Source organism: Camelus ferus, chromosome 29 (genome assembly GCF_009834535.1).
Source record: "Camelus ferus isolate YT-003-E chromosome 29, BCGSAC_Cfer_1.0, whole genome shotgun sequence".
NCBI classification, from domain to species: domain Eukaryota; kingdom Metazoa; phylum Chordata; class Mammalia; order Artiodactyla; family Camelidae; genus Camelus; species Camelus ferus.
The window spans coordinates 17,002,839-17,024,116 of record NC_045724.1 but is presented as its reverse complement, the minus strand read 5'-3'; the positions used below and the strand labels follow the sequence as shown (position 1 = coordinate 17,024,116).

The window sequence follows — 21,278 nt, the reverse complement described above, 5'->3', positions numbered from 1 at the left end:
CTTTATAGATCTTAGTTGTAACCGTATCTTTTAATAGCTCAAATTTGTATCTCCAGCCCCCTGGTGGGTGGTTTTTTTTTTTTTTTTTTTTTTTTGGTCATTATTGTGATATACACATAAAAGAAAATTTATCATCTTTATATTTTTACATGTACAACTCACTAGTGTTAAGTATATTTACATCATTGTGCAACCAATATCCAAAATTCTTTAAATTTTTCGTCTTGCAAAACTGAAACTTTATACCTATTAAACAAATTCGTATTCCTCCCTCCTGCTGGCCCCCACCAACCATCATTCTACTTTCTATACATATGAATTTGACTTCTTTACATACTGCATTTAAGTGGAATAATACAGTATTTGTCTTTTGTTGACTGGCTTATTTTACTCAGATTCATGTCCTCCAGATTCATCCATGTTGTAGCATATGTTAGAATTTCTTTCCTTTTTAAGACTGAACAATATTCCATTGTACGTATGTACTACTTTCTTTGTTTATCCATTTATCTGTGACAGAAACTTAGGTTGTTTCCATCTTTTGACTGTTGCGATTAATTCTACTATGAAAATGGGTGTACAAATATCTCTTTGAGTTTTTATTTCTTTTGGATATATACCCAGAAGTGGGATTGCTGGATCACATGGTAGTTCTGTTTTTTGAGGAACCATATGATGTTTGCCATAGCAACTGCACCATTTTACAGTCCCATCAACAATACACAAGGGTTCTAATTTCTTCCCATCCTTGCCAATGTTTATTATTTCTGTTTTGTTAATAGAAGCCATCCTAATGGGTGTGAGGTGATATTGTGGCTTTGATTTGCGTTTCCCTAACGATTAGTGAAATTCAGCATCTTTTCATCTGCTTTTTGGGCATTTGTATATCTTCTTCAGCAAAATGTTCAAGTCCTTTGCCTGTTTTTTAATTGACTTGTTTGTTTTGTTGTTGCTGTGGTTGTTATTGAGTGTAGGAGTTCTGGATATTAACCCCTTATCAGATATATGATTTGCAAATATTTTCTTCAACTCCATAGGCTGCCTTTTTACTTTGTTGATTTTGTCCTTTGATGCAGTTTTTAATTTGATGTAGTCCAGCCTGGTACATGTCACAACTCAAGCTTGTAGATTACTCAGACCAGGGAACTTCCCCCAGGTTTCCTGTTTTCATTTCTCAATTCATTTTTAGACCCATGGGGATGATTCTTATTTTCTTGTGTGCTCAACTATGCATTTTAAAGGACATTTGTTATATTCTTATCCAGCATTTCTCCATGTTTTGTGGTAAGAATTTTTTGGTGTACCTGGTGTAAGTTATCAGTTAAGAACAGAAGTAAATTCTCCCTAATTTAATTTAGGAAAGTTTGCATATTGCTGAGAGCCTTTTAAAATCCTAGGATTAAAGAAGTCTTATTCAATTCATAGTATCCCCTTCTCTGGATAGCAGGTAGTTGCCACAGGGGTGCCACAGAGGATTCACGTTCAGTTTAAGCCATGTCTTAGCACTAATTCAACTGTAGCTAGCTTAAGGGAAGATGGATTGAAAGTAAAGTTTCTTATAACATATTTACAAATTTAGATAATAAAACCTATATGTAAGGTGTATAATAATGCTCTATTAATTTCTTTATCTAACACTCATACAAAAGTGTAGTAATATTGGGATAGTTTAAAATAGGAAAAGTTGCAATAATTTTTTTAAAATAGGGTTTTTATGCTATATATGTTACAAGCTAGTGAAGAACATGCAGCAAACACAGAGGGTGTATTGTTCACTGTTTCCCATTATGCCTATTCAGCTGAAAATATATCACTGTTTGTGCTTGGGCCTTATTGGATGTGGAATGCAATGCAGTATTTTTGGGATCCAGGGTATGTGTGATTAGCTCATAACATTAGCCCATGAGGTTGCATTTTATTGCTGTTTCTTTTTATCAAATAGGAAAAGACTTTAGGCCATGATCTAGAAGAAAGTGAAGTACTTAGTTTCATTAGTTCCGGAGACTTGATAGTGATGTAGTTAACATACCTCACTGCTGAGTCACACATCTTTGCTACTCTTGAACTCTTTGGGGAGATTATTTTTTATATATAGTTGGATCTGATATAATCTCCAGGGTCCTTCTAATAGGGAAAGAGGAGATGGAAGTTAATATTAGGAGATGTGATGACGGAAGCAAGAGCTTGGAGTGATGTGAGGAAGGGGTCATGAGCCAAGGAAGGCAGGAGGCCTCCAGAAGCAAAAAAGGTAAGGATGCATTCTTATCTCAACGCCTCTAGAGGGAACTACCTCTGCTGAAGCCTTGACTTTGTTTAGCCCAGCAAGACTTGTTCTCAGTTACATCCAGAACTGTGAGAGAATAAATATGTGTTGTTTTAAATCACTAAATGTGTAGATTTGTTACAGAGACAATAGGAAACTAGTAAAGCAAGGAAGACCTGATTTATTGTAACTGTGTGGTGAAGGCACTCTAGTGCTAATATTTGTATTTTCTGAGTAACTTTGATTTTTGTTTCAGGGAAAACTTGGCTGACTTTTAAGTTTTAGGCATCTGCGTAGTTTTATATCCTAGCAGTTAGACAGTGCTAACATTGTCTAATAGCAGCTTTTTTCTGTTTCTAAAAGTGAAATGAAAAGTAGATCAGAGCAGAAAGGTTTAATTAAATTCACACAATAATCCTGTAGCTATTTTACATGACCTAATCATTGCCTATCTTTTTGTCCTCTGTTATCAGTATGATTGCTTACCTAGCTGCCTCAAAACCAAGACTTAAAATTAACTATTGAAGGGTAATTATTTCTATCATCACAGGTTTATCTAAGACTCTTCTGTTTTGAAGAAACATAGGCTTCTTTTGGAAGTAAACAGATTTTAAAAGCACAGTGAAAGGAATATTCCCTTTACATGATTAGCTAATAAGTTTTACAAATACAGTATTTTTTGGAAACTGATTACTGTTTAATGTGGTTGTTAAATTTCCTGCTAATTCTCGAATTATGTCATTGGAAAGCTTGATGAAAACTACCATGTATTCAAAAACTATCACATGAAATATGTTCAACATTGATATGAGAAAAAGTTTATAAAATGACTTACACTTTTCTTCTTTTTGCTTACTTATAAGTAAATCCTTGCTGAGACTACCCAATGTAAGAAACAGGGAGAAGAACATTTTTTATTTTTAAGCTCTTTGGAGCCTAAGTGCTTATAACTACAGCATGGGGGACTTGTTGCTAAGACTGCCCTGAATGACTAGATTGCCCAGCCTGTCTGTAGCTTGTTTGATTTTTATCATTAAGAATTCTGTTTGTTGTTTAGCAAATGATGTTTATTCACTGCAGATAAATTAGAAAATAGAAATATGTGAAAATAAGATCTAGTAATATATTCACCTTTAACAGTTTGGTATAGACCTTCCCGACTTTTCCTGTATATGTTACTTCTAAACTGTTTTATCACATAGCATTACATTATCTTTTCATGTGACACACCAGAATCTTAATACATAGCAGTTTTTCATGAAGCTTAAGTTCAGAATTTGGAATCACACTTTTTTGTTTGTTTTTTGGGCTTTTTAAAAATTTCAGTTATTTAGTTAGTTGAAGTACAGTCAGTTTACAGTGTTGTGTCAATTTCTGGCAGACTTTTGATTTGGAACTTTTTGGCTTAACATTTACATGACTTGGCAGATAAACCTTTTTTGTAAAATGGAGAAAGATTATAGGATTGTTGTGAAGATGCAATTAGGTCATATAAAACATTTAACACAAAGTTTGACATATGTATCGCTGAATAAATATAGCAAACTTTGTGTTAAATGCTTTATATGACCTAATTTACTCAAGTATTCTCTTATATGAACATACTATTGGTAATGTAACGAATTCCTTACTGCTAGAAAACTTGTTTTAAATGTTTCACAGTCATACCAAAAAATGCAACATTTAAGCAACTTCTTAAGTGTCACGAAGACTTAGGAGGTGTGGGATTGGAGAGTTGAATCTTGGGGCCTCTCATGATCAAGAGCAACTATTTTCTATGTTTTAATAGAATGATTAGCCCAGTCTTATTTTGTGGGCAGACACATGTAAAACAATGTACTGCTCCGCTGTTACACTGTATCTCTAATACTGAGTTATTTCACTGTTTATAAGTTCAATTTAGAATATGGTATGTGAAAAGAAAAAACTTCCAATTGTATTTACTTAAGTATGGTGTTTATACGAGATGCAAGAAATAAACAATAACAGCTGGTACATGAGATGGCCTGAAGTTGTAATGCTTTCTTTGCCATTGATTAAGTGTGTGATTTTGGACAAGTTACTCATACCACTGGACTATAGTTTCTTCTGAGTAATGAAGGCATTGGACTAGATTAGTTTCAAATTTGAGTACTGTGCAGATCCTTTAAAAGGAACAAATATTCCAGCTGTTGATTTAAACTATATTGTGGTTTTTAATTATATACTCAACTTTACTGCGGGCAGACATAAAGCTAAATAGAAGTTCCCTCTGCTACATTCATGTAGAGCTACAAAACCAAAACAAGTGAAGTGCAAACAAGACCAAAACCAACATATTAACAACATCAACATAATGAATGACAGTTGGTTTGCTGAAACTGAAATACTGCTTCCAATGTGAATATGTTATTCCTTGCTACCCTGCATGTTCTTTTGCATTAAGCTAACTAGACTACAGTGTATAAGATGATAATTTAATTCTCCTAACATGTTGTTTTTATTAAAACTGTTATAAATCTTTGATTTAGTGCATCATGGTATCATTTTTCCTTCACTGGCTCAACTGTATTGCCTGCCTCTCTGCTTTTCCCATTAGCCTAGGATAGTGATGGATGACTTCCTGTGTTGATAAACACAAATGTGGGCTCACAAATATCCTGACAATGCTTAATGACAAAGTGTTCATTCAGATGATCCACATTTTCAAAGATTATCAGTGGTAAGGGCAGAAAATTTAAAACTTCTTATAGAGAATTCCTCAACTCTTGAATATACAGCCACAGATCTGGGCTGTGGTCCATGTTGAGAACGTCAAACTAGATCATTAAGATGCTTCTATGATTCTGCGACTAGGAAGCCGTTCCTGTAAGTAATGATAGCAATATATACACACATTCCAGGGTATCTCATTGTCTTAGATTAGGAAAGTACATTTATGAAGCCAAGGTATTTTTAAAATAAGCAACTAAAAAAATCATACTAATTGCTGTAGGGCAGTGGTTCTCAGTAAGAGGTGATTTTGCCTCCCCCACACCAAGAGATACTTGACAATGTTTGGAGACATTATTTTTGGTTATCAAAAACTGGTTGGGGGTGGCAGAGCTACTGGCATCAGTGGCTAGAGGCCAGAGATGCTTTTGAACATACAGCACAGGATAGCCCCCGACAACAAAGAATTATCTGGCCCAAAATGTCAGTAGTGCCAAAGTTAAGAAACCTTGATCTGGGGCATTATAACCAATGCCAAGGGTAGTTTTAGAGATAAAAAGAACAGCATGATCCCATTATAAAAACGTCATTATTGTAAGTACAAAATGCCCTACAGTCTATCCTATAATATTGACTAGGACTATTTCAGTTCAAGTATTTGTGAAATAGGTACTAACTTTAAGAAATTTTTTCTATTTTATATTATTATATTAAAGGAATGGAAGTATGGTGCTACTCAAGTTCTCTTAAAGCAAGTATGGTTTCTATATCTCAGTTGCAAAATCTCTTATCTAAGAAAATAAACTTTATTTGATACTTGTCTTATACTTTCTCTGATTTTTGGTATAAGTCTTTACACAATTGAATTTGAAAAAATAACTTTTCCAGTTGTGGTTCAAAATCATATCAGAGCGATGCCTGAAATATGGAAGTCTACCTACCTATCCTGTATGAAACATTTCAAATAAAAAAAAAGCATGTTTCAGCAGTAGGGTCACTCTTGCTTATTATTTTTCTTTTTTGGTTTGTTTTACTCCTTATTATAGAAAATTTTCACAATTACACAGAGTAAGGAGAGTAGTATAATTAACCAATGAATCCCAGTGTACCTATTAGTCAGCTTCAGCCTATGAGTATTTTGCCAGTCTTGTTACAACTTTCCCTTCCCTCGCTAGCTCCCTTCTCATAATTATTTTGAATTCATCTCAGACATCATATTATTCCATCCATAAATACTTTGTAACTATTTTTAAATGAAGTCAGAAAAGATACCGTCTTGTGGGTGGGCTCTGGGGGAATTGTAACAAGTCTTTGGAATGGAGGCTTATTGGAAATAAGTGGATAATCCAGTCTTCCGTTTAGTAGTAACTCTGTTAAATATTTATTGAATTGAAAAATCTAGTATAAGTTATTGTGTGAAGTAATATTTTAAATTTAATGTGCCACAGTGAAGTTTACTCATTTTTTTGAAGTTTTTAATGCCATCTTTAGTTTTTTCTTACATAAGTTAAAAAAAATTTTTTTTGTTACAATTTTGATTTACAATGTTGTGTTAGTTTCAGATGTACAGCAAAGTAATTCAGAGATATATACATATATTTTTTCTTTTTCAAACTCTTTTTCATTATAGGTTATTACAAGGTATTGAATATAGATTCCCATGCTATATAGTAGGTCGTTGTTGTTTATCTGTTTTATACATAGTAGTGTGTTTCTGTTAATCCCGAAACTCCTACTTTATCCCTCCCTACCACACTTTCCCCTTTGGTAAACATAAGTTTGTTTTCTATGTTTGTGAGTCTATAAGTTCATTTGTATCATTTTTTAGATTCCGCATACAAGTGATATCATATAATATTTGTCTTCCTTTGTCTGACTTACTTCACTTAGTATAATAATCTCTGGGCCCATCCATGTTGCTGCAAATGGCATTACTTCATTCTTTTTTATGGGTGAATAATATTCCACTGTGTGTACAGGTGTGTGTGTGTGTATACCACACATATATATACCACATGTGTTTTATCCATTCATCTGTCAGTGGGCATTTAGGTTGCTTCCATGTCTTGGATATTGTAAATAGTGCTGCTATGAACATTGTGGTGCATATACACATATCTTTTTGAATTAGACTTTTTGTCTTTTCCAAATATATGCCCAAGAGTGGGATTGCTGGATGATATGGTAATTCTATTGTCAGTTTTTTAAGGAACTTTCATACTGTTCTCCATAGTGGCTACACCAATTTATATCCCAGCAGTGTAGGAAGGTTCCCTTTCTCCACACCCTCTCCAGCATTTATTATTTGTAGACTTTTTGATGATGGCCATTCTGACTGGTGTGAGGTGATATCTCATTGTAGTTTTGATTTGCATTTCTCTAATAATTAGTGATGTTGAGCATTTTTTTATGTGCCTGTTGGCCATCTTTATGTCTTTTGAGAAAGGTCTGTTTAGGTCTTCTACCCATTTTTCATTGGGTTGTTTATTTTTTGATATTGAGCTATATAAGCTGTTTTGTATTTTTTGACAATTAATCCCTTGTCTATGCCACTTTTAATTTTATAATTGGTTTTAATCACAGCCTGGCTCCACTGCTGTTCAATCTATATGTTTTCTTTTGGCCTTTTCCCAAGTATATACTCATGACACCTGACTCTTGGAAATTTGTTATTGCTTTTGTTTCTATCCTTAAGTATTTACATTTTTAAAAATTCTTAAAGCTAATGTAACGGGTTTTAAGCAAGAGAGTGACATGAAAAGATTAGCATTTTAGGAAGACAATTTTGGTTATATTGTGGAGGATAGAAAGGAGAACAAGGAGAACTGGATTGGTGCAGTCCAGACTTGGAGATATAGGAACAGATGGGTTTAACAGCTATTTAAGAGCTAGAACCCACAGATTTTGGTGGCTGAAGGAAGGAAGGTGGGAGGAAAGAGTTAAGAATGATGGCCAAGTTTGTAGTGCCTGATAGTACCATTTTCTGAGAGAAGGAATACAAGAGAGAGAGAGCAGGTTTGTGGGGAAAATATTCTTCTCTATGAATTCCTAATTTGGTGAGTGGCGCAGGGGAAGAATTTTCTCTTGCCTCTCAGTATGGTGTTCTAGTGAAACAAGAATTGTTTTACTTGAGCAATACTGTGATTTTATTCATGCTTTCAAACTTGTTTATGAGAAGAAAATCTGTTGGGCTGCTTGTACTCCCAGTTCTTCATGGCATGCAAGTTTTGTGTAGTCAGTATGTAGACCAGCATGTGTTACCTGACAGTCACATGCCAGATGTGGTAGACAAGGTGCTTTGAGAGAAGTAACAGTCAAAGTTGGGCACATGTTATAAGGGAGTCCTGTAATCCTCCCTCCATTCTTTACTCATTTGTCTTTTATAACTTTGAGGCTAGATGTTTGATTTATGTTAGAGATAGAAGCCCAAGTCCTGAGGGAAAATGACCCCAGATTTTCCTTGTTCCATGCACTCCTAGGTTTACTTTCTTAGAAATAATACTGTTCCAGCATGGAATTGTCCATGCGTGGTGAAGAGTCACTGTAGTATAGGTATTAAGAAATTTTCAAAAGTGATATATTATGGTTTTACTTATTCACTAGTTAAAATAGATTCCTTCCTTCTGTCCTTCCTCCCTTTCTTTCTTCCTGAGGAGCAGTTTATTTTTTTAACTACTTATAGATACTTAAATTCACATGGTTATTTAACAGCACTTTGACACGTAAGAAATTTAGTGTGTAAGTCTTCACTACCTTGTGTATTATCTTCACAAAAGAACATTTCATTCCTTTCTTTTCTGCTTCAGATTATATTTATGAGCTTTATCCAAAATAGTTGGTACTAAATCATCAGTAGGTTCATCATTAACATTATTTGAATCAGGTAGGTACCAAGATAGGCTAGTACTAGTACACTAATTGAAGCTAAGTGCATTTATTTCATGTGAATTTCTATGACAGAAGGACCCTGAGAGCCTTTTTAGAGTAAAAGATGAAGCTAGTCTCATCTGGGGGACTGGGTCTCCTGGCTATTCTAGGGTCCCAAAGCTCCAAGACTAGATGGTTCCATCAAATTGTGGACTTCTGTACCAACTGTAATAAAATACATATAACTAATTCAGAGGTGGCAGTTCTTCCAGGTAAGGTTCAGAGGCTTTAGATGGTTTCATATCGATCTCAACGCTTTTAAAATTCTTGGTATTTGTTTCACTGTTGATTTTGTCATTCTTTTGAGAGTCAAAATTTTCTCCCAAATGAATAATTCATCAGCAGAGTTCTAGAAGAAGATCAAGTCCGTAAGGACCTCCAAAAGTAGAAAATACTTATTTTTTTTTAATATTTCATATATCTTTATATATTTACTTGGTATTCACATTTTAAAACCTATCATCAGAGAGAAAATAAATAGAATAGACAGTGACAAAATGATGCAAGTCTATTTTTGAAACGTCAGTGATGACATACTTTAAACTCCAAAATAATAAATGTTTATTTAGCTGCTTATTTCTGGGAAGGACCAACTCATACAGTCCTTCAAGCTCTGAGCTGCACAGCTCCAGGGAGTAAAATTCCTATATATGGAATGTAGCAGTCCAGGGTCTGGGAATCTGGCCACCAGCAAGGACTCTGCCAGCAGAGTCATTGAGACCAGGAATAAAGCAAAAGCCAGCAGCCTCAGCACAATGGAGAACCAACAAGCCCTGCCTCCAAAAAGCACCTGAGGGGTGGGACAAAATAGATTTTCTTGATGGAAGTTAAAGGACAGTAAAGAAATGGTACCCAGTGGGAAACATTTAGAAAAATAATTTTTGAATAGAAATGATTTGCTTCTCCTCAAGTCCATCCCTATGGCTCCGCACCTCCATTACTCTTAGCATTCTTTAAAACAACAACAAAAGTACAAACATCAGAAAATCTTGAAGTTCACCTTCCAGCTGCCATTGGCCATCAACACCTGATGGTTTTTAGAATATTGTACTTTTTCCTTTTGGCCTTGTGAAAAATTTTAAAGGCTACGGGAAAGTATAGTAGATAGTGTAACTTAACTTTGTTTCTTTTATCACTGAGACAGCTTTTTGGAATTCTGGAGCTTGATCTGCCTCTTGATCTTAGTACTGTATTTCGAATATGGTTTAAATAAATGTGAGTGCTTTCAGTTAACAATGGTAGATTTTTTTTCTAGTTTTATTGAGAAATAATTGACATGCATCACTGTGTAAATCTGAGGTGTACAGTATGATGTACAGTTTGATTTACATTTATTGTGAAGTGATTACCAAAATAGGTTCAGTTAACATCCATCATTTCATTTAGATACAATAAAAAGAAAAGGAGAAAAAAATTTCTCTTTGTGATGAGAACTCTTAGAATCTACTTTCTTAACTTTCTTTTACAGCAGCCTCCCTTATCTGCAGTTTTGCTTTCTGAAATTTCAGTTACCCTGGTCAACTGTCGTTGGAATAAATTAAAGGGAGATTCCAGAAATAAACAATTCATAAGTTTTAAACTGCAGCTGTTCTGAGTAGTGTGCTTGCCATCATGCTCTGTCCCACCCCAAACGTAAATCATCCCTTTGTCCAGTATATCTCACCTATTAGTCGTTTAGTAGCCATATAGGTTATCAGATGGACTGTCTCAGTACCACAGAGCTTGTGTTCAAGTAACCATTATTTTACTTAATAATGGCCCTAAAACACAAGAGTAGTGATGCTGGCAATTCAGATATTCTCTTACTGTGCCTAACTTATAAATTAAACTTTATCATAGGTATGTATGTATAGGAAAAACTGTAGTATAATTGGATTTAGTCCTGTCCCCAGTTTTAGGCATCCACTGGACATCTTGGAACACATACTCTGCAGATAAGGGAGGACTACTGTGTTAAGTATAGTCAGATGGTACATTGAATATGGATTTACCTTCCCTCTTTCTCAAAACTCCACTAAAATGACAAAAGGTTTTGGTTTTTTAGGCATGAATCCACAAGGGGAGCAAAGGACAAAGGAAAGGGGAGGGAAATGGAAGAGACTGAAAATTTTAGATTTAGGAATCTGAAGAGAAGATGAATGAGTACTTCTTTAAAAAAGCTGAATCCTAAATTAGTAGTGGTATAAATTGAGAACATGGCTTACCCTAAAACATCCTCCAAAACTTTTGTGAAATGAGAATGAGCAGGAGAAATTAGTTGAACGGTTCATTGAAAATCCCTTTACGTGATACTTAGTCTCCCAGATTCCCTTCCCCTACCTTGGAAGAAAATTGAAAAATAGTCCCTAAAAAGAATGAAACAGGTTTTTCTGGAATGAGGGACCCTAAATACCGAGGGCAGGGATACTGTACTGAAAGAGGAGGATTAAGTGGAAATTGACATATTGACTATTGATATTTCTAACCTTCTTCCCTCATTTGTCTCTGAGAACATTGGCAGACAATCTTTTACCGTCAAAGTACGAGATTGGTATTATTCTCTGGAGAACCTGGCATAATCTGAAAGAAAAGATTTAAAGATACTGATCATTTGGGTTTCCCCAGGAAAATAACACAACCAGATCACTTTTGCAGTGAAGACCACTATTTGCATAAAGCTTCCAATCAGCTTTTTGGCCACCACTCCCCACTCCTAAATATGAGTAATCAGTTAGAGATCACTAGACATTTGAGGAACAGTTTTAATATGAACAGAACTGAAGCATATAGGAAACAGTGACTTCAAGGGAACAGAGTTTATGTAGGGAGAAAGAAAAATTTTTAAATGTATCAGTAATAATCCTCAGAGAGAAAAGAGTAATGAATCTAATATATGGTGCTCCAAAAAAGGAACTTTCAGAAAATCAAAACGATTTTAGAAATTAAAACCATGATAACAGAGTATTCCATAAAAGGTTTGAAGTGACCAAGAACTTGGGAGACAAGAATAAGAAAATTGGAGGACCAGTCCAAGAGATTCAATGGTCAAGATGTTCAAGTAATAGGAGTTCCAGAAAGAGAACTGAAAAAATAGAGGAAATATCATTAAAGAAAGAAATTCAAGAAAACTTCCCATATGAAAAAGAATATGTATATATAATATATATGACTGAATCACTTTGCTGTACACTGAAAACTAACACAACATTGTAAATCAACTATACTTCAATTTAAAAAAAGAGATAACTCCCCATAACTGAAATACAAGTTTCTATATTGAAGTAATCCATCAGTTGCCAAGCATAGTGACATCCATATCAAGGGACTTCTTTTTGAAATTTCATAATAATGATTAAAAAAAGAAAATAATACAGAATCAAGGGAAAAACAGGTTTCATACAAAGGATCAGAAATCAAAGCTCAAGCTTCTCAACAGTGAAGTCTACTAAAAAATGGAGAAATGACCTCTAAATTTTGAAGGAAAACAATTTTTAATCTAGGATTCTGTGCTTAGCCAAACTTTGAAATAAGGGTAAGGGAAACTAAAGACATTTTCAGGCATGTTAAGGTCTCCCATTTTTCCTTCCAAGCACAATTTCTCAGGAAGCTACTGGGACTGTGCTGTACCAAAATAAGGGAGTATCCCTAAAAGCAGGTGATGTGCAGGAAGTGTGATCTTAAGAGATGAAAGAAATCTTCAGGATGGTGATAGATGTACATCTTGAGATGACAGCTATTCAGCAGGCCTAGAGAGCAACCAATTCAGAGTACAGTGGTTCAGAAAGGTCCAGGAGAGATTTCTTCAAGAAACAGAAGAAATAGAGTACCTAATATATTTTAATGTATCTAGAAGCGATTTGTGTAATGGTAGAAAATTTAGGATAGAATTAATAATTTAAATACATAGAAAACTAAGCCAAAAAAAGTTATAAACTTGGGAAGCTGAAGTTGTGCAGGAAAGAAAAAGTAATCATAGTATGTACATGACTGAGCTGTAACTGCATTTACACAGTCAACATAATGAAAACAAAATCCTGACATAACTATCCGGAGAGGACAAGTTGAGTGGGGGCAATGGGATGTGTGTATGTGAAAGAAAGCTAAACTTTATTTTCCTTAGTAGGAAGTCAGTAGATGATGCATGAAGCTGAAAATTCAAGAAGTTAAGAATAAGTGTTATTTAGGGATATGATAGAAAATGCCAAAAACATCAGTTCAAAGTGATTACTTAAAGGGATTGGGAAGAGGTGAGGTATGAGAGTGTTGGGGTGAAGGAGTGGAGGTTAGAGGTCATGGATTGCTGTTTATTTACAAGAAAAGCCTCCAATTATATGGATGTATAATGGAGAAAAAATAAAAATTAAAGAGAAGAAAATTGTATGTGAGCACCCATAGCAAATAGAGTGAGGGCCATTAAATAAACATCAGTTCAACTGTATCTCTGCAATCAAAATAACTATGGAATTAATGAAGGAAGTGCAAGATTTATATACTGAAAACTTAATGAAAGTAAAGAAAACCTAAACAAATGGGAAAATATCCCATGTTCATGGATCAGAAGATAATATTAAGATGGCAATACTCTCAAATTGATCTACAGTTTCATCACAGTCTTTATCAAAATTTCTGCTGCTTTTTTCCCCTGCATAAATTGACAAACTAACCCTAAAATTCATATGGGAATTCAAGTAAGCCAGGTTAGCTGAAAGAATCCTGAAAGAGAAAACAGAGTTGAAAGACTCACTTCTTGATTTCAAAACTTACTGCAAAGCAGCAGTAATGGAAACAGTGTGGAACTGGCATAAGAATAGCCAATGTGATAGAATTGAGAATCCAGAAATAAATCCTTACCTTTGTGGTTAACTGGTTTTTTTTTTATAAGGATGCCAAGACAATTCAGTGGGGCAAATAATAGTCTGTTCAACAAATGGTACTAGGGTAACTGGATATATAATGGAAAAGAATGAAGTTGGACCCTCACATCACAGAGAAAAATTAACTCAAAGTGGATCATAGCCCTAAATTTATGAGTTAAAACAGTAAAGTTTAGAAGCATAGATCTAAATCTTCATGATCTTGAATTAAACTATCTTAGATATGACAGCAAAAGCACAAATGACAAAAGAAAAAATAGATAATTGGACTTAAAATGTAAAACTTCTGTGCTGCAAAATTATATCATCAAGAAAGTGAAAAAACAGCCCATAGAATGGAAGAAAATATTTGCAAATCATATTTTGATAAAGGATTTGCATCTAGAATATATTAAAGATAAACTCTTATAATTTAATAATTTAAAAAAAAACCTTATTAAAAAATGGGCAAAGGGACTTGAGTAGACGTTTCTGCAAAGGAGATGTATGGAGGCCAATAAACTCATGAAAAGATGCTCAACTTCATTAGTTTATTAGAGAAATACAAATTAAAACCATAATGAGATGCCATCTCACACCCACTACTTTGGCTATAATAATAATAATAAAAGAAAATATCAAATGTTAGGATATGGAGAAATTGGAACCTTCATATATTGCTGGTGGGGATGTAAAATGTTGCAGCTACTATGGAAAATAGCTTGGCAGTTCTTAAAAATGTTTTAAGGTATATTGATGATAGTTCAATTAACAAACAACTTAAGAAGAAAAAAGAAATTTTATTGAAGCCAAACTGAGGATTATAACCTGGGAGATGGACTTTCAAAAGCTCTGAGAATTTTTCTGCCTGTTAGAAGTCAAAGGCACAGTCATACACATTTTCGAGACAAAGAATTGTACATCAAAATGACATACTGACATTTTATATAAAGTTCACCAAAGATTCATAGTCCAGGTAAGCACTTACAAAGTAATCAGCGAGTCTCCATGACTGCCCTACAGAGTTGGGAAAGAATGCTAATATTTTAAGAAGTTACATTGCTAGCACCAGAAGAAAGGGGAAAATTTTTATCTTAACAGTTGAGCAGGCATTCCCATCTTTGAGGTAGGTCTGATTAATGTGTAATGCAGATGCACACTGCACACTAAAGGGGGAGGGAGGAGACCGAACAGAAAAATTTATGCTTAAATTTTCTTGTCTTGCCTTAAAAATATAAATTTTATTTCATCACATATATTTCCCATATGACCCAGCAATTCCACTTCGAGGTATATACCCAAGAGGAATGAAAGCATATGTCCACACAAAAACTTGTACAAAAGCTTGTACAATATTCGTAGCAGCATTATTCATAATAGCAAAAAATTGATGAATGGATTAAACAGAATGTGGTATATCTGTACAATGGAATATTATTTGGTGACAGAAAGGAATGAAGTACCGATACATGCTGTAATATGGATGAACCTTGCAAATACGCTAAATGAAAGAAGCCAGTCACAAAAGACCTCATGTTGCCTTGACACCATTTGTATGAAATGTCCAGAATAGGCAGTCCATAGAGATAGAAGGGAGATTAGTTGTTGCCAGGGGTTGGGTGAAGGGCAGTGCAGAGAGACTACTAATGGGCATGAGGTTTCTTTTTGGAGACAAATGTTTGAGAATTAGATAGTGATGATGGTTGTATAACTTTGCGAGTATATTGAAGACCACTGAATTGTACACTTTAAAAGCATGAATTTTTATGGTATGTAAATTGTATCTCAAAAGTATTTTAAAAATTAACTGTGGGAGAAGGAAATGGAAAATAAAGGCTGCCAATTCTTTTAAATTAAGAAATTGCTTGGCTAATAGTGTGTGTGTGCATGTTTGGAATGACTTGGGAAGGAGGAGGAAAGAAACTTTTGTCATCACTTGTTAAAACAAATTTATCATAATCTCTTTTGATAGCAGGAGCATGATACCTACTTGATTTAGATGGAAAGCCACGAAGAGCTTTATTCCCACTCCTTCCAATCTTCCCATCATCTGGAAAGGATTACCCAAAAAAAAAAAAAAAAAGAAAGGATCTGTAATAGTGATACCTGAGTTTCACCATGTCAGCTGCACCTTTGATTTTTTTTCTTGTTAGTACCTTCTTCACACTCAGCTTACTGTGAGAATCAAATGAGGTTTTAGACAAGAAAGAGGTCTTTTTTTTTTTTAACATTTTTTATTGATTTATAATAATTTTACAATGTTGTGTCAAATTCCAGTGTACAGCACAATTTTTAAGTTATACATGAACATATATATATTCATTGTCAACATTTTTTTCTCTGTGAGGTACCACAAGATCCTGTATATATTTCCCTATGCTATACAGTATAATCCTGTTTATCTATTCTACATTTTGAAATCCCAGTCTATCCCTTCCCACCCCCCACCCCCTTGGCAACCACAAGTTTGTATTCTATGTCTATGAGTCTGTTTCTGTTTTGTATTTATGTGGTTGTTTTTTGTTGTTTGTTTGTCTTTTTAGATTCCACATATAAGCGATCTCATATGGTATTTTTCTTTCTCTTTCTGGCTTACTTCACTTAGAATGACATTCTCCAGGAGCATCCATGTTGCTACTAATGACATTATGTTGTTGGTTTTTATGGCTGAATAGTATTCCATTGTATAAATATACCACATCTTTATCCAGTCATCTGTTGATGGACATTTAGGCTGTCTCCATGTCTTGGCTATTGTAAATAGTGCTGCTGTGAATACTGGGGTGCAGGTGTCATTTTGGAGTAGGGTTCCTTCTGGATATATGCCCAGGAGCAGGATTCCTGGGTCATATGGTAGGTCTATTCCTAGTCTTTTGAGAAATCTCCATTCTGTTTTCCACAGTGATTGCACCAAACTGCATTCCCACCAGCAGTGTAGGAGGGTTCCCTTTTCTCCACAGCCTCTCCAGCATTTGTCATTTGTGGATTTTTGAATGGTGGCCATTCTGACTGGTGTGAGGTAATACCTCATTGTAGTTTTGATTTGCATTTCTCTGATAATTAGTGATATTGAGCATTTTTTCATGTGCCTGTTGATCATTTGTATGTCTTCCCTGGAGAATTGCTTGTTTAGGTCTTCTGCCCATTTTTGGATTGGGTGGTTTGTTTTTTTCTTATTAAGTCGTATGAGCTGCTTATATATTCTGGAGATCGAGCCTTTGTCGGTTTCATTTGCAAAAATTTTCTCCCATTCCATAGGTTGTCTTTTTGTAGAAAGAGCTCTTAAAGAATTAAGAACATTCTACAAATGTAATGCAACACAAACATAATGAAACAATTTTTTTTAAATTTTGGTATTGCCCATTTAATTGGTCTGACTGACATGTAGAGACAGTAATTCAATGAATAGTGTATTCATTTATTTCTGGGTATTTTTGTCATCTTAATTTAAGAATTGGAATGCTGGAGTGGAATGAAAGGAAATGGTACTATGGAGGGAATGTTAGGAAGCTTTTTGATGTAGAGTTTGGTATCTTGTTACTGGTTATCAGGAAAGATTTGATGATTTGAATTTGTCAGGCAAGGAATTTGGGGATAAGAATTTGTTGAGGCTGAGGCTGTTTGGAGCCAGTAAGGCCCTCTTTGTTTACATGTATAAACTGATCACATCCTTAGTCTGGGCTGCAAGCTTTTAGAATTTTCCCCCATGGATTACTTTGCTGCTGACAATTTGCTTTCTGATACAGTCTCTTCAGCTTCTTAGATTTGATAATTTTAGATGAATCGTGGAGTTAAATTCAATTTAAGGCTTAGACAGGTTTTAGGTTGTGAGAATTCCCAAAGACAAAATAAGCACAAAGTATACTGTGTGAAGCATCATCCATTCATTCCATTTTTGATTAAACCAAGGCTTTGGGAATTTGGGTGTTTGTCTCTTTTCAGAAACAGATAGTTGTGTGGTTGTACACGGGCAGATGTTTTATTTTTCTAGGAATTGGTTGAGACTTATGTGTGAGAGCTTAACCTGAGCTAATTCCTAGGGACGAATGAGAAAGACAAGTTGCTTAGTTCCCAGACATACTTCAGAAGAATAGATACCTGCTTTCATGTCACTTACTTTCATTTTTTCCCCTTCCCTTGGTTGCTGTGATATAGTTAATGTCTTTGTGGCTTGGCCAAAGGGATAATGATCCTGGAACTCATTCTAGTGCCAGGATCTGTAGATGATCCACATGGTCAATTCTAACAGAATGAGGATACTGATTTGTGGTCATGTGTAGGCCACAAAAAGGGGAAACTCATTTTTACTCTCATCAGGTTTGGGGGGATCACTTCCATGTGGGAAACCAGTGGGTATTGCCAGGACTGCAGACTCCTCTCTGTAGGCCTTGGATCACCATTCTCCCTACTCCATCCTGGAACCTCTCTTCAAAATTGCTGATTCCATAAAATATACCCTAATCACACATTCAGTGGAGGAATTCAATAATTGGCAATATAAAAGAATGACATATATCCCTTTTCAGTCCACCCCAAAATCTCCTTTGTGAAGTGTTGTAAAAGTGTGGCAGTACTTGAACTGGTCCATTTCCATCTGAAATGTGCCTGGTACATTCTTACCTTCAAACCATGTGTATTCCTTCACTCATGCACTCCCAAATGTTCTTTTATTCTTTATCTAAAGCCTGCCTATTTGAAGTCTAATGGAATTTCTACCTCTTCTGAGAAACCCAATTTTAACTTTTGTTTTCTTATTTAACTTTATAAGGATGTGTGTCTAGTTTCTCTTACTGGTTTGTAAATTCCTTGTATATATGGCTTATATGTTATTAGAGTCTTGGCTGGTAGTGAGCAAGGCCAGAAACAACAGAGGTATTGTGACTCTAGTGTCGCTGTCTAACCATGAGCTAGCATCCTACTGTAGCATGGAAGGGACTATCCCTCGAACTTTTAAAGGAAATAAGATAAATAAGCAAGAATTTGGGGCATTTAGAAATAGTTGTGACTGGTGGTGTCTCTCACTGGACCCTCCTTCCACTAAGGCAAACCTGAGCAATTTGTAGCCCACAATTCTACAGCAAAGTGTGAAGGGAATTCCCAGCCATAAAAAAAGAAACAGTAACTCAGTTGGTTTGAATTTTCTACTGAAAGCACTTTAAGCATAATCAATATCCACCCTAAGTACTTCATTGAATAGTTTAAATGAAACCACTACATCGCACATGCTCCACTTTGGCTAGGGAATGTCAATGTGTAGATTGTTTTCAAGCTGGGTTTTATTACCTGACATAGGTACACCATCTGGTTGCATGCTATTTTAGACTTACAGATATTGCGAAGGATTAGATTATGTTTTTAATTTCCTCTTATTCCTTCATCCCTGTCTATGTCCAAAACAGTGTGATGCTATTCATTTTAGAATATTATTTAGGACAAAAGATACGATAAATTCAAACTAGTGGCTCCTTGGAGGGTTGTTTTGGAGTCAGATTTGGAATTGCCACATGCCACTCATTTGGGTCTGTCTTTGGCATCGGAGAGGCTTTTGCATGTACCATGAGAATGCTCTCTTCCTAGGAGAGCTTGCTTAGTGGGACGGTGTTGGGATATCTAGCCCATTTCCTTCTGAGGGAAAAATATGTCAAGTTAAACATTGCAGGATGAAGAGAGGCTTTTGGGGGGAGGGGAGCTGTTGTATCCAAAGTGTTACTGTAGAGCAAATACTTTATTTTCTCAAAGGAAGGGAGAGGGCAGAGATCATGCCAAGAAAAACAGAGTGGAGTGAGATGGAGGAGAAAATGTAAGTCTCTAAAATCAGATGTATGTGGGAAGGATCTTCGTGTTTAACTACAAGTGTGTGTGTGTGTGTATGTGTGTGTGTTTTAAATAGTATTGCTTCTTTCTTTCTTCTTTTCTTTTTTGAAAAGTTCTTTTACTTGATCCTTGACTTTTTAGTTTCAAAAGTAGGTTAAAGAGAAACTTATTATAAAGTGTAGAGCCATAAGCATTATTGAAATTTACCAGCCCCCAAAAGTCAATGTCTAATCACTGTACCTTTTTTACTGTTCCACATAATTAACCTTGCTGCTTGATCCTAGGGAAGCCAGGGAAAGACCAGGCAACTGTTGGATGCTTTAGCTCCTTGCTTACCCCTGTGTATTGTGCTGCATGTTTGAAAAGCCCATTTACTTGAATCTGTGAGGGGTTTGCATTTTCTAAGATTTCTTTCCACTCCCTCTTGAGAACCAATGAAAAGAGTATGCTTAATTCAGAGAGAGGAGAGAAAGAGATTGCTTGCTCTAAATTTGACTAAAAGGAAAGTACATAGGCTTTTGTTTATTTATTTCTTTTTCAGATCTTATCAAATTAATACTGTCACGTTTGGGGAAATGTGGCTCTGTTTTCTTAATAGATCTCTTAGAAGCTAATGTGTGTAATTTATTTACTTAAAATCGAGCCATCTTGGAGCCATGCATAATTTTCCTGAGCATTTTGTTGAAGCTAAGTGCACTTTTTAACTGGCTGCATATGGTTGTAGGAGAGGTTAAAGAATAGATTTAAGTAAAGCTGGCTGCCTGCTGGCAAATCTAAGAAGGGCTGAAAGTCCTGCAAAGCAATTGTCCTCAGGGATTAGATCTCTGGATGTCCTTGTCTGTCCGGAAAAAACCCTCTGTGCACCCAGCAGCTCCCATAAATGTTAATGTGGCACTGTGTAGGGAGATGGTGCTGGGGAAAGCCTGTCCCTGGGTGAGCGTGGGTGTTGTGAGAGGGCTGCTGGACGATCTGTTTCTCTGGCTGAAGTAGTTTGCAGAGCAGTTTGCCTTTCATGGCACCAGTGTGGGGAATTCCTGCTACCCAGCCAATTTGGGGGAATTCCTAAATGTGGATATATTTTCAACTCCAAAATGATAATGCCCTTGTTGGAGTGACGAGCAAAAAGCGCATGGAGAATGATTTTAAAACATGAATCAACCAATTGCTAGTGTATGTCTTTTATTTGCTTGATACAGCTGTTCAAGCAGAATCTTGTTGTCAAGGGAGTTGGGATTCCACATAGTTGGGGGATTGCTCTTCTTTTCCTTTCCCCGGGGCTCCTCCTGCCTTTAGATATTTAGCATGCAGATGCAGTTTTCTGATCTAGCAAGAGAATCCCCACAATTTCCACATATATCACACAGTCAGCGGAGCAAATGGTAGTGGTGGCTGCTCCACACAAACCTGGCAGTGCTGCTGCCAGCAGTTTTCCAATAACCTTGGTGTCTCTGCAGCAAGGTTAGTGGTTGGGTGTTTACTGAAGCTATAACTTTCTTTTTCTCTTCTCTCTCTGCCTCCACCCATCTCCCCACCTCCCCTCCTGCCGCCCCCACCACTTAGGTTTATAAACTTGCGAATGGTATGCAGGGACTAGATGTGCATTTCAAAAACACATTTTAGAGTTTTTAAAGAAGTGCATTATAGAAATATATCCCAGTGTCCAAAACATTCTCTGTCCCAGTTAGTGGCAGATTAAGGAAACAATATGAAATAGCCAAATTATATTCTAGGAAGTCATGCTTGTTAAGAAG

General features: G+C 35.6%; 1 protein-coding gene and 1 long non-coding RNA gene across 4 annotated transcripts in view; one reads left to right on the top strand and one right to left on the bottom strand.

Annotated features, from left to right (window-relative positions):
* The window catches only part of MCU (mitochondrial calcium uniporter), a 199,182-nt gene that overhangs the window by 105,660 nt on the left and 72,244 nt on the right, over positions 1–21,278 (top strand). The gene's annotated exons all lie outside the window — the stretch shown is intronic.
* Positions 738–14,318, bottom strand: LOC116660422. Its single transcript, XR_004315925.1, has 3 exons — positions 14,138–14,318; positions 11,572–11,573; positions 738–747 (listed from the first exon to the last, which is right to left on the bottom strand). It is a non-coding gene; the product is annotated as an uncharacterized LOC116660422 (long non-coding RNA).